Source organism: Lethenteron reissneri, chromosome 48 (genome assembly GCF_015708825.2).
Source record: "Lethenteron reissneri isolate LAM-NWPU_2019-01 chromosome 48, ASM1570882v1, whole genome shotgun sequence".
NCBI lineage: Eukaryota > Metazoa > Chordata > Hyperoartia > Petromyzontiformes > Petromyzontidae > Lethenteron > Lethenteron reissneri.
Genome location: NC_083826.1, coordinates 6224285 through 6237684, shown reverse-complemented (window position 1 = coordinate 6237684; position 13400 = coordinate 6224285). Strand labels below are relative to the sequence as shown.

Below are 13400 nucleotides of genomic sequence, written 5' to 3'. Positions count from 1 at the left end.
CTAGCGCTAAGGTCACCCCCATATCTGTTTTGATGTAACACGTAGGCTTTCGCGACCAATATCATCCATAAAACAGGTTTTTTTTTAGTTTGATCGCGTAAATATATAAATGTGTCCACCTGGTGTCGGGTGGTGGCGGGTTTAAGGACACATTTATATATTTACGCGATCTGACCCAAAAAAAAAACTCTATTATGGATCTGTTTTGATGTTTAACGCTTCTGTAGTTTCCTTTTGAAGTTTGTGCCGTGAATCAACTTGGAGGTGATCTGCCCCCGAGCTGATTTGCACTGCGGGGAAATTACTTTCGTGCAATACTTTGAATTCCTCATCGCTGAACGCTGCTGTTTTCTTCGTGTTGATTTGATCTCCTATTCGTGTTTGCCTTTGTCTTTGTGGTGACCTCCGTGGAGGGTCACTCTCGCCAATGAGACCCGTCCACCTGGTTAAACAAAGTAAACTTAACTAACCACACACAGCATTATCAGCATCATCATCATCACTCAGTCGCTCACTCACCCACTCACTCATTCACTCACTCTTGCAAATGAGACTCGTCCACCTGGTTCAACAGAAGAACAACACGATACATTTATATTACCTGAAAATAACCTTAAGTGACACAGGCAGCATCATCACTCATTAATTCACTGACTCATCAATTAATTCGCTCATTCACTCACTCTTGCAAACGTGACTCATGCACCTGGTTCGACAAAAATTAAGCACGCAAGCATAATCACTCACTCATTCATTCACTTCTTCACTCACTCTTTACACATGTGACTCATGCATCCGTTCAACAAAATAAACCACAAGCATGGTCAGAATCATCGCTCACTCAGTCACTCATCCATCCACCCACTCATTCACTAACTCTTGCAAACGTGACTCATGCACCTGGTTCGGCAAAAATTAAGCACGCAAGCATAATCACTCACTCATTCATTCACTTCTTCACTCACTCTTTACACATGTGACTCATGCATCCGTTCGACAAAATAAACCACAAGCATGGTCAGAATCATCGCTCACTCAGTCACTCATCCATCCACCCACTCATTCACTCACTCTTGCAAACGTGACTCATGCACCTGGTTCGACAAAAATTAAGCACGCAAGCATAACACTCACTCATTCATTCACTTCTTCACTCACTCTTTACACATGTGACTCATGCATCCGTTCGACAAAAGAAACCACAAGCATGGTCAGAATCATCGCTCACTCAGTCACTCATCCATCCACCCACTCATTCACTAACTCTTGCAAACGTGACTCATGCACCTGGTTCGACAAAAATTAAGCACGCAAGCATAACACTCACTCATTCATTCACTTCTTCACTCACTCTTTACACATGTGACTCATGCATCCGTTCGACAAAAGAAACCACAAGCATGGTCAGAATCATCGCTCACTCAGTCACTCATCCATCCACCCACTCATTCACTAACTCTTGCAAACGTGACTCATGCACCTGGTTCGACAAAAATTAAGCACGCAAGCATAATCACTCACTCATTCCTTCACTTCTTCACTCACTCTTTACACATGTGACTCATGCATCCGTTCGACAAAATAAACCACAAGCATGGTCAGAATCATCGCTCACTCAGTCACTCATCCATCCACCCACTCATTCACTCACTCTTGCAAACGTGACTCATGCACCTGGTTCGACAAAAATTAAGCACGCAAGCATAACACTCACTCATTCATTCACTTCTTCACTCACTCTTTACACATGTGACTCATGCATCCGTTCGACAAAAGAAACCACAAGCATGGTCAGAATCATCGCTCACTCAGTCACTCATCCATCCACCCACTCATTCACTAACTCTTGCAAACGTGACTCATGCACCTGGTTCGACAAAAATTAAGCACGCAAGCATAACACTCACTCATTCATTCACTTCTTCACTCACTCTTTACACATGTGACTCATGCATCCGTTCGACAAAATAAACCACAAGCATGGTCAGAATCATCGCTCACTCAGTCACTCATCCATCCACCCACTCATTCACTAACTCTTGCAAACGTGACTCATGCACCTGGTTCGACAAAAATTAAGCACGCAAGCATAATCACTCACTCATTCATTCACTTCTTCACTCACTCTTTACACATGTGACTCATGCATCCGTTCGACAAAAGAAACCACAAGCATGGTCAGAATCATCGCTCACTCAGTCACTCATCCATCCACCCACTCATTCACTAACTCTTGCAAACGTGACTCATGCACCTGGTTCGACAAAAATTAAGCACGCAAGCATAACACTCACTCATTCATTCACTTCTTCACTCACTCTTTACACATGTGACTCATGCATCCGTTCGACAAAAGAAACCACAACCATGGTCAGAATCATCGCTCACTCAGTCACTCATCCATCCACCCACTCATTCACTCACTCTTGCATATGAGACGGATACCCTGGTCTCTTCACGTTCTCACCTGGCTAAACAAATTACCCTTGAAACTTGAACTTCCCCATTTGTAGCCTCTTGGGCATTGCTGCGAATGTTTTCACACGGCTTCTTATAAACAATAGAGTGCAACATGTCTATAAATGCAGCTTGGATGTATAAACTTTTCACATTCGACCGCATCTCATGCTGACATAAACTGCACGACAAGCTTTTAGCTAATAATAATATTTAACATTTATAAGGTGCAATTTCATCCGTAGATCCCAACACGCTGTCACATCCCTCCTGTTTTGATGCCTTTTTAACCGAGGCGTGAACACCATGCACATCCACGGCTGGACAAAGGCCTCCCCACGCCGTATTGGCCATGAGGCTTGTTTGTTGACCATACTTCACCATGCCGGTCCGTCCGAGTTGCTGAACGGGACACTCAGGATCGGTTCGTATATCACTTCGCCGTAACCGGGAATTGAACTCGAGTCACCGTGTTCTCAGCGCCGTGCGCGACCCACTGCGCAATAATAGTAGTTGGTATGAGATGGCCATAGTGCTACAAGCCTGCGAACCAGCGTGTTGGAAACAAGGGTTGGTGGATTACGTAAAAAAAAAATGTGGAACTTCCAAAACTACTGGACTGTGAGGTGGCCATGGGTTTCTATGTGAGGCTGTGGGACGTTCTGTCGTTCTATGGGCCCCATGTAAGTCTATGGGGTTCTACGTGAGCCTGTGGGTCTCTATTAGATTGCAAACTAATTTATTTAGAACTTATTTTTGTGTTTAGTTTGTTGTCCTTCCGCCGCACCTCCGATTAGTGCGGTTGGCTACGTACGCTGCGAAAGAAGTTCAACATACATATTAATCCAATGCATATATATGTGAATGTGTGTGTCTCAGCGGCATGGCGTTCATTGACTAAGACTCCGGTTCAAGGGATGAAATGGGGGCCCTTTCTGTGTCCAACTATTTCTCTCCACTGCACCGCGGTCCCTGTGGCCCATGTGCCCCCCCCCCAAATGCAGTTGCACCACCTACACACTCGCTAGCGACATCAACATCGACCCCCCCCCCCCCCCACCATCCCGTCCGCCTAAAAAATAATTCATCAGTTCCAGTCGTTCATCCCGGCTCGCACGCACATACGCACACGTGTGCGTGAGGCTGACATTCCATGTGGCACGGGTGGGGGGGGGGGGCCTGGGTGGGGGAGAGCGTGGAATTCGACGCGCGTGGCACCGTGTGGCACATCGCGATGGAGGGGCGTCACTCGCGTCCTCGCCGCTGCCCCCCCCCCACCACCGGAGCGACACCCGGCCCGCAGCTGTGATCTGGCCGCGTAATCTTTTCCATCTCGCGGGGCCGGACAACGTGAAGAGGGTCCCCCCCCCCCCAACCCCGCATCGACAAATCGGCATTTACCTTTGACAAGGGCGACTCGTCAACGTGCGACCGGCACTGCACCCTGGGTAACGGGTGCCCGTGAAGGACAGGTGGTGGGGGTCGTGGACTTGGGCACGGCACTCGATGTGGCTCCACTCGGGACTCAGAAATTGGGAAACTGTAGAAGTTTGCATTATTATTATATTTCAATAGGAGCCCTGGTAACAGAGCACAAACCGCGACGTAGGGATGGGGTACAGAAACTCCGCGGGCATATGTCCCAAACGCAGTGTGCCTGAGTTTAGAGAAGGGTGGGGAAATTGTCGAAGTTTAAGTTTATTTGTTTCACGGATGGCCCTGTGTAGCCAGTTGCCCGGCTGATATTTTCACGAGGGAGATGCGTGGCGCTGCGTGAGCACTGCAGTAACGGGAACAAACAGGAACGTCGATATCGCAGAGAACGAGCGAGTGCAGGGTCCTTGAGGAACGTCGCGCGGCTTACAAACGAGGCGTTCGACAGCCGGAAACGAAATGCACGGGAGTCACAAACGGTGCAAGCGTAGTGTGAAAAAGTTAGGTACAGGTTACAAGCAAGCTCTCTACTGCGGAAGAACCGCTAAGAGCGAGCTGTGTTTTTCCGGGCTGTACCCACGTGTTCTTTGGCGTCCGACGCGTCGCTCCCACATGCAACCGTACGTAGCCAAGCGTGCTAAGCGGGGATGCGGGGGAAGGACAACGAACCAGCGCACGCAAAAAATAGTCTCGGTGAGCCGGGAGCTTCTTCGATTCCGGAAGTTTTGCGACCCTGTGCCGAGTTGGGGCAGGTGGGGGTTGACCCCGGCCGGTTCGGACGTCACTCGCCACTGACATTCGCCGTGGCCAGGAATCTAACTCGGATCGCGCGGCTTCCTAACACTTCATTGTGAATACGAAGATTTATTAACAGACACTTTGAACGCATGCAGAATAACCGTCTGCCGGGAGAGAGCTGCAGCGGTGAAACGAGCTCTCATATTCTTAAGTTTTTTTTGGTAAAGTCACGTAGGTAAAAAATAAAATTAATAAAAGTAAAATAAAAATAAAATAAAAATCACGACGATTCGGAGGCAACACAAGCCTCCGTCTTCAGGTTGGAACCGTCACAGCACGATAGCTGTATCAAGTAAGATACAGCTATCGTAAGTAAGATACAGCTATCGTGCTGTGACGGTTCCACCTGAAGACGGAAGCTTGTGTTGCCTCCGAAACGTCGTGATTTTTATTTTATTTTAATTTTACTTTTATTAATTTTAATTTTAATTTTTTACCTACGTGACTTTACCGAAAAAACCTAAGAATATGAATCCTTGCAGTCACGAAAGCTTCAAATCTAGAAATGAGCTCTCGTGCAGCAGGTTCCGGGTGGATTTTTACACCGCGGGGGGATCGTGAGAGGTGACAGCGGCTTGGGGACGCCTGCATCCAGCAGTGGAATGACCATGGCTGCTGATGACGATGGTGAAAGGTAGTGTTTCATTACGACAAAGACAAAGATCCCCAGTATAGCCATTAACAGACTGTTGGGGGCACGTGCTGTTAGCGAGCACCTTTAAAGGCCGGCACGGCACACGAGAAGGTGCGTGGCCAGCACCTCGCCCGGCCGCCTTTGTTTTTCTAGTGGCGATGTTTTTACGCACCGCACCAGGTGCTCATTTGCGGCGGAGTCGACCTACGGGAGGCCCGGGACCGGTTCAGATAATCGTCACTGATGTTTGCCGTGAGCGAGAATCGAACTCGGGTCGCCGGGTTCGTAGCGCAGCGTGGCGCTAACCGCTGCACCACTGCTCCCCCCCACACGCACGCACGTGCATGCACGTTCAAGCGTCACATCGGTAGCGTTTATATTTATCCCGGCAAAAAAATGATAGCGGCGAGCACTTTGCGTTTACAGGCCCGGCAAGGGTCGTGGGGGGGCGGGTAGCTGTTGGGGTGAGCGGTTCCGTCAGTAAAATGGATCGGAATGTTACCAAAACGAAAGCGATTGCAACGCTTTGACGGCCCTCGTGACGCACAACGCCGCGTCCACATCGGGGAAACCCGAGGGGGGGGGGGGTAGAGGAGGGGGGGACCAGCGCGCTGCCTGGCATCGGGAGAGGAGTTTTGGGAAATCTTCCGCGCCGCGTGTGTCGCGCGCCCGGGCGAGAACGTTTTGGCACCGTCGCTCCGGCTGTTGTTGACCGTGCGTCGGTGTTTCACATGACGCAGGGGTTGATGCAAGGTTGTTGTTTTTTTCACCACAGCCGGTTACGTGTTTTTTTATTTTATTTTCTGCACCGTGCAAGACGAGAGCCCGAAACGTCGGAAGCCCACCGTTTCGGGCACGTGCTCGCGTAAGCAGATGCCGTTGGTCGACAGCAGAATTTGAACGACAAACATTTTTACTATTATTATCAACATGAATAATACCCAAACAGCATGTATATATAGATAGTATGCGTCGTAATACTTTCACTGTTCCAGCCACACACCTCAAGTATGTGATGTGGCCTATGTTTTGCAATTACAATGCGCCCCCCCCCCCTGTCCACGTCAATTCGGTGGCAATGCTGTTGGCGGGTCCTCCCTTCAGCAGTCGTCCTTAACGTGCATATAGCTGCCGAGATGCACGCTGTCATTCATTCATGCCCGCGGACAACGACGATGACGACAACAACAACAACGTAGAATTTTTTTGCCACCGCTTCTGGGTGGATTTTCCTTATCCACAGGAAAGACGTGTGTTGGCGATTCGGATTTTATCGAGCGCATGCAGGAAGAGGGACACTTCTCCGTCACTATACGTGGAACAATGCGATGAAGGCGCCACTTCTGGGCCGCTCCTCTTTTTCTGGCGGAAATAAATGCGCGGCATGATAATAAAATGCAAAAAAATCCGTTCACGGAAAATGTGATTTTTAGTTTTTTTGTGACGATCGATTCAGTTGGGGTCGCCGCGCTGAACAGCAGTCATGGGTAACAGGGCGTCGGATACGAGTCTCTCTCTTCCCTGTATTTGCGCAATATCTCAGCGCACCGATGCGCGCGCAATTGACTAACACGAACAGACAGGAATGGTGTTGCCGTTTGAGTGGACGTACTATAATCGTTTCAGGCAGTGGCGCGTCCTCATGGCACATGGACATTTTTCCTAAAATTAGACAACATTCACGTGGCATATAACAATGGTCACTTAAATGTACACGTTGAGATCGGGAACAGTGGTGATTATCAGAACCGGTCCTGGCCCTCCTCCCCTAGGTCGACTCAGCCTGAAATTAGTTCCTGGTTGCGGTGTGTCAACATCGGCACTACAGCGACAAAGGCGGCCGGGCGTGGAGCTGGCCACCCACCCGCTCGTGTGCCGTGCCGGTCTTCATAGGTTCTCGCTAAGAGCACTTGCCCCAACAGTCCATTAAGGCTACACGGGGGGATCTTTGTCTTTGTGTGCATATGCGCGCGCATTCTCTACGCGTGTAAGAGCGAGCGAGTGAAGCGCACGCGTCCGGAACGCAGGCAAAGCGCTCCCCCCGCTCACGTGACGCATTCTGCGGCCGCGCTGCTTTTTTTTTTACTACGGTGGCATCGTTAGGATGCACTTACGCTGATTTCAGCGCGTTCACTCGGAGCTCTTTGCGCCCGGGCTGCGCCGTCCATTATTCATCGGGAGGAGACGCGGCGGCGCGAGCAGAACATCCGTCTCCCTTTGCGAAAGCAACCCTGCATCGACTCCGCTAAATGCGGGCGCGGCGAGCGTTTTTAGCGGAGTCCTGACGACGCGCCCTCCTGTCACAACTTGCGTGGCGGCGGCATTGGAGCGTTTGCCCTAAGCGTCGAGCGGAAAGCCGGGGGGTGAAGGACCTATGGCCCATAAGCCAGATGCTGCCCATGACTTACTCTCCCCCGAGCTGCACGGGGCACGAAGCGTTTGCGTTTAGTTTTCTTTCTCAAGGTCCTCCGCTGCCCTTTGTGTACGTGTATACGTTGAACTTCTTTCGCACTGTACCTAGCCAACCGTGCTCATCGCAGGTGTGAGGGAAGGACAAGAAACTGAACACAAAAAAGCAGTTTTCTGTCAAATTTTGTGTCAACTTCAAACAACACCCGAAATATTCCGTGGAGATTAGACCATTCTGGGTTTGTTTTTTTGTCTAACAAAATCAAGGATATTGTTGACATATTTCCACGGGGTAACGTTAAAATGTGACTGCCAAAGGAATGGAGAGCATCCGAGAGGACGTCAAAACCGAGGGAAGGAGATGGAGCGATAACATCTGGTCAGGTGCAGGTGGTTAGGCGGATTGCTGCACCTCAGGATTGTGGGAAGGCCTTGATGCAGCAGTGGCAGTGTGTATGTCCGCACGGTACATAGCCAACCTACTCTTAGTTCTTTTGGTAAAGTCACGTAGGTAAAAAATGAAATAAAAATTAATAAAAAATAAAAATAAAAAAATCACGACGTTTCGGAGGCAACACAAGCTTCCGTCTTCAGGTGAAACTGTCACAGCAAAAAATCTGTATCAAGTGCTGTGACAGTTTCACCTGAAGACGGAAACTTGTGTTGCCTCCGAAACGTCGTGATTTTAAAAGTTTTTATTTTTTATTAATTTTAATTTCATTTTTAACCTACGTGACTTTACCAAAAGAACTAAGAGTATGAATCCTTGCAGTCCCGAAAGCTTCAAATCTAGAATAGCCAACCAAGCCAGCCATGCTAATTGGAGGTGCGGGGGAAGGACAACAAACTAAACACAAAAAGCAGTTCCTAAGAAATGTATTTTCCATCTAGATTATTTAAAAGTGCATAGCTGCAGTGGCTTCCGAATATCGGAAGGAAGAGCATTCCAGACCGCCGCGGTAATAGCGCCTTTCATCCAACAGTGGATTGACCATGCTGATGAACTGCCGGGCATAATGCACTGCCGCTCTAAGTTTAGATTTTGCGTTGCCAGTGGCGTAGACATGGCCAATGGGGAGGTGGCATTTTACCCCCGGCTCCCCCAAGACAGCTGTTTTTCAACTGGCAAGTAGGGGTCAGGAAATCGGACACTGGTCAGCTTGGACTTCGTGTCAGTTAAGTTAAACAAGTACTGTGTGTGTGTACGTGGTGAGTGATTGGTGCTTAGCACCCTTTCGGTACCAGTCTGACCCAACCTCACGCCGACTCGTTTGACGGAGTTCCAGTAGTTTATACGGAGTGCTCTTGCCAACAACGTGTGGGTAATTGACAGCACGGTGTATGCTGGGAAGCGTTGAATCCAAACCATGGGGCCAGCAGAGTAGAATGGGCGACCTCCCACTGAGCGAAAGTTGTACTGGGGACTTTGACGCAGAGCATTGATTGCTGGGGTGGAGATTGCATGGAGGGAAGTAGAGTGAGATGAGAGGGGAGAGGTAGGGGAGCGCGTGGAGGGGAGTAGAGCGAGATGAGAGGGGAGAGGTAGGGGAGCGCGTGGAGGGGAGTAGAGTGAGATGAGAGGGGAGAGGTAGGAGAGTGTGTGGAGGGGAGTAGAGCGAGATGAGACATAAGCAGGAACAAGTCAAATGTAAATGTATGCAACGAACATAAATTGAACTCAGGTTACTGGATTCATAGCGCAGTGCACGCACGGACAACTGCAAGTAGCACACCCATTCAGACGTACACACACACACACACGTGTGCGCGTGCATCTTTTACCCCACTAGTTCAGTATAAAACAACCTTGCTGTCAATTACGGCATTACGGTCTACGAGATAAGAGCCACGCTGTGCAGATAAGAGACACGAGGCGGCTGTGTAAATGGGGCTCCCGTGATGAATGGGAGCGCAGGGAACTTGAGAAATTCTTTCTCTCGCATTTGACCTCGCCTTAGTGCTTCACAAATAGCGCTTTCTCCTCTGAGCTGCGGCGGCGGCGGCAGTAGCAGGAGGAGCGGCAACAGCACCCACTGCCTGTTTTTTGTTCAGACCTCCCGTTTTAATGTTGATTAGAATCAGCCCGGAGAGAGAGAGAGAGAGACGGGAGAGGGAGCGCGCTCGGAAGGCTTCGTGTCTTCGTGGCCGCCCCGTTATTTTTTGTTTTTTTAAGAGCCCTGAAACCCACCGGCCGGACGCTCCGTCCAGCGCTGATGCCGCACTCTCGAATTTAAGTGGGCAATTGTTATCGCCGGTCGTCCGGTCGGTGTTCCGCTGACCCCCCCCCCCCCCCCCATCTATACAGCCTAAACTGGCTCTTAGGTTCCCATTCCTCGGACGCCTAATGAATGAGATTTTGGAGTGTGTATGTTTGTCCAATCCGTCTTTCATCGGTGTTGGTGTAGTCCCTCTGCCAGATTCTGAAGAATTCTCTCTTTCTTAAAACAATTCTTCCATGCCTCTTCAATGTCCTTTGTAAATTCATTTTGTGTGCGTTATAATTTACGAATGATTGAACGGATGGATTCATACACATCATACGTGTATAAACACTTGATAATTGTCTGAAAACACATTCATATATCGAGAACTGCAGAGCTTGGGCAATTGTTGATGCTGGCTCACCGGCCGTTTACCTCCCAGCTCATCTGTGGCTCCTGAGCGATCGTGAAATGCAATTTGCGTGAACGACGACGCCGTATAAAACTAAATGTTATTATTCCGATAGCTCAAATCTGCCTTCAGAAGAAGGTACGTTGGTCCTAATGGGCTTCGAATCAGTCACAACTCAAGTCGGTCTATCCACTTGATAAACTAAAGGGCCACTGGCGATGAAAAGCTTCCTAAAAATGTATCGCCACGCCACGTCCATGCGAGAGCTTCGTTAGACTCTCCTCCTCCTCCTCGGATGAAGACGTCTCCTCTGCAACTGTCTCCTGCTCAGCCCACGAGTCTCTCTTGTCAACGCCGCTGGCGTGACGCGACGTAGATGCCGGGCTCGTTGGCCCGGGGGGGGGAGGGGGGGGCATCTCTCGTTCATTGGCAGATCCGCCGGAGGTGCAGTGAACAAACGCCGCGATGATGCTGCTGCTGCTGCTGTGAAAAACACCACAGCGGGAAAAGCGCGAGTGCAGTTTGTGAGATTTCATCTCAACAGACGCGACACGTAGCCGCGTAATATGTGTAGAGGACATATATAGGGCACGCAACGATGTTGCCGCCAACCAAAGCGGTTCTATGAATTGCCACTGCTCGAGGTTGTGATTCGCTTCGTTTTCACCGTCTCGTTTGCATTGCTCCTCGTTCGTTCCGTCTGTCGGATTATTATGATTTTGTTGCCTCTATTTGCCGTAACGTAACGTTGCCAAAACAGAACTGCGCGTTTTAATGTGCACCAAGTTAAGAATGATGGATTTCTCACCATGCACAATCCCATGCCCGTATCGTGAAAAAACGTAAACTAGAAATGTTTTTATTACATTTTGTCGTATTTTTTTGGGTCAAATTGCACACACACACACAGAGCAAGTCACATTAAATGTGACATTTCACTTAAATGTGGATAAATCCAGCTCTGAGACTTAATCGTTTTGGTTTTATCGACTTGTCCCGTGCATGCAAATGGGAATGCGTGCACAGCATACGTGTAAAGAGTAATATTGAATTGACTTGGGTCGTGGTTCTGCGATGTCATCTTTCCGGGCCATTCTCTGACGCATTGTGATGCACCGCCAATGGGAATTTGTCCACGACACTTTGTTGATATCACGATGTTAATATGATCAACATCACGAGACATCTATTCACTGCCGGATGAAGGCTTCTCCACGCCATCACGATCTCTCGCGGTGTCACGATGCCACAGGTCATCCGTCTCGTGCCTGCACATCAGCTCATCGCATCGCCACTCCATATCTGGTGGTGGACATCCGCTGTTTCATCGTTTGTCTTGACCACTGGCCCATCAACCCTTCTAGCGATGTTTTCTATTTTTATTTTACCAGGTGAAACCCACTGAGCTGTGTAGCTCTTTTTCAGAAGCGACCTGGTCACAAATGATAGCTCAACGAAGTTGACTTATCAGGTGCAAACGTACAGCAGCCAAAATACTCTTAAACGCATACTCTTTGATTTTTTCGGTAAAGTCACGTAGGTTAAAAAAGAAAACAAATAAATTAAATCACGATGTTTCGGAGGCAACACAAGCTTCCGTCCGCATGTTTCTAAATGTGGAGAGAAAAACCAGAGGACCCGGAGAAAAATACACGTGACCGCGGGGAGAGAGACACCGCAAACTCCAAATATACAGGTGCCAGGGTCAGGATAGAACCCACCACCTCCTGTATATCCGGCGAGGTAGTTAGCATCTTGCCAACCCCACTTTATCTTCATAACAGTTTAAAGCAAAGAGAGAAAAAAATTATTAAATATAATTAGGATAGGAGGGGGGTGTTAACAACATATATTGCAAAATTATTATATCGAAATTGACTCTGTGCATCATTACTTTCCAAATGTAATGGAATGGGAGAGGGTTCGCTTTAATACAACTATATAAAAAAAATCATTGCTGAAAGGGTTGGGGCTACTGACTACCTGTGGCGCCACTTCACGCCACAGCGACAGCCACAGTGAGAGGCAATCTGGAGTTGTTGTTGTTGTTGCGAGAGCGCGCTAAAAAGCGCATGGGACGCTAGGACACGGTTCAGGATCGTGCGACGGGCGCGTGAGAGCGGCGGCGGCGGCGGCGGTGGCGGCGTTCGGCAACAACGGATTTCTCGGCCCTGTTCGGCAGCCGCTTGGCCCTTGCCCGGTGGCCGCCAGCTTAAGGAACCGACGGCCGTAGGATTCCCGCGAGAGCAACGGGGCCGCCGGTTGAAAATGACACGAGCCGCACGCGATGTCCTGTTGCCACGTGTCTCGCCGCTGCCTGGCTCGCTCACTCGCTCGCTCGCTGCGTAACGCGCGAAGTGCAAACACACAAACGTGTGGTTCGGAACATGCTCAGGGACGGGTGGACGTCATCTTGACATGCAAAGCAGGCTGGGATTCGGCGGCGTAGCGTGGTCGGCATGGGCCCTGGTGGGTCTTGGTGTAGTCGCACGGCCGACGGCCACGCCTCTGCTGGGATTGCTGCTCCGCCGTTGGAGACATTGCGCTTGATAAGCACGGCCGGCTGCGTACGGTGCGAAAGAAGTCCAACGTGCACACGTACAGGGATAGGGGCCACGGTTCGCCACTAAGCGGCGGTGACGTCACCAACGGGCTCGTGCCAGGCGAGGTGCACTTCGAGGTCACGTGAAGTGCCGAGGGGTCACCGACAGGTCAGACATATATAGACACACACACACAAACCCATTCATCGCCATGGATCCACACACGCAGCACAGGGCTAATATCCCCGTACAGCCTGCATAGGTCGTTGGGGCAAGTGCTGTTAACGAGCACCTATGAAGGCCAGCACGGCGCACAGGAGGATGGCGTGGCCACTACCTCGCCACCTTTGTCTCCCAGTGCTGATGCATAAACACCACATTAGGTACTCATTTGTGGTTAGACATGTACCTTGACAGCCAGAGACTCTCATGTTCATGCAAGGATAAAGATCTCCCGTATAGCCTAAACAGACTGTTGAGGCAAGAGCGGTTAGCGAGCGCCAGTGATGTCC

General features: G+C 49.7%; 1 protein-coding gene across 2 annotated transcripts in view; it reads left to right on the top strand.

The window, feature by feature from the left end:
- The window catches only part of ABL1 (ABL proto-oncogene 1, non-receptor tyrosine kinase), a 100268-nt gene that overhangs the window by 14077 nt on the left and 72791 nt on the right, over positions 1 to 13400 (top strand). The gene's annotated exons all lie outside the window — the stretch shown is intronic.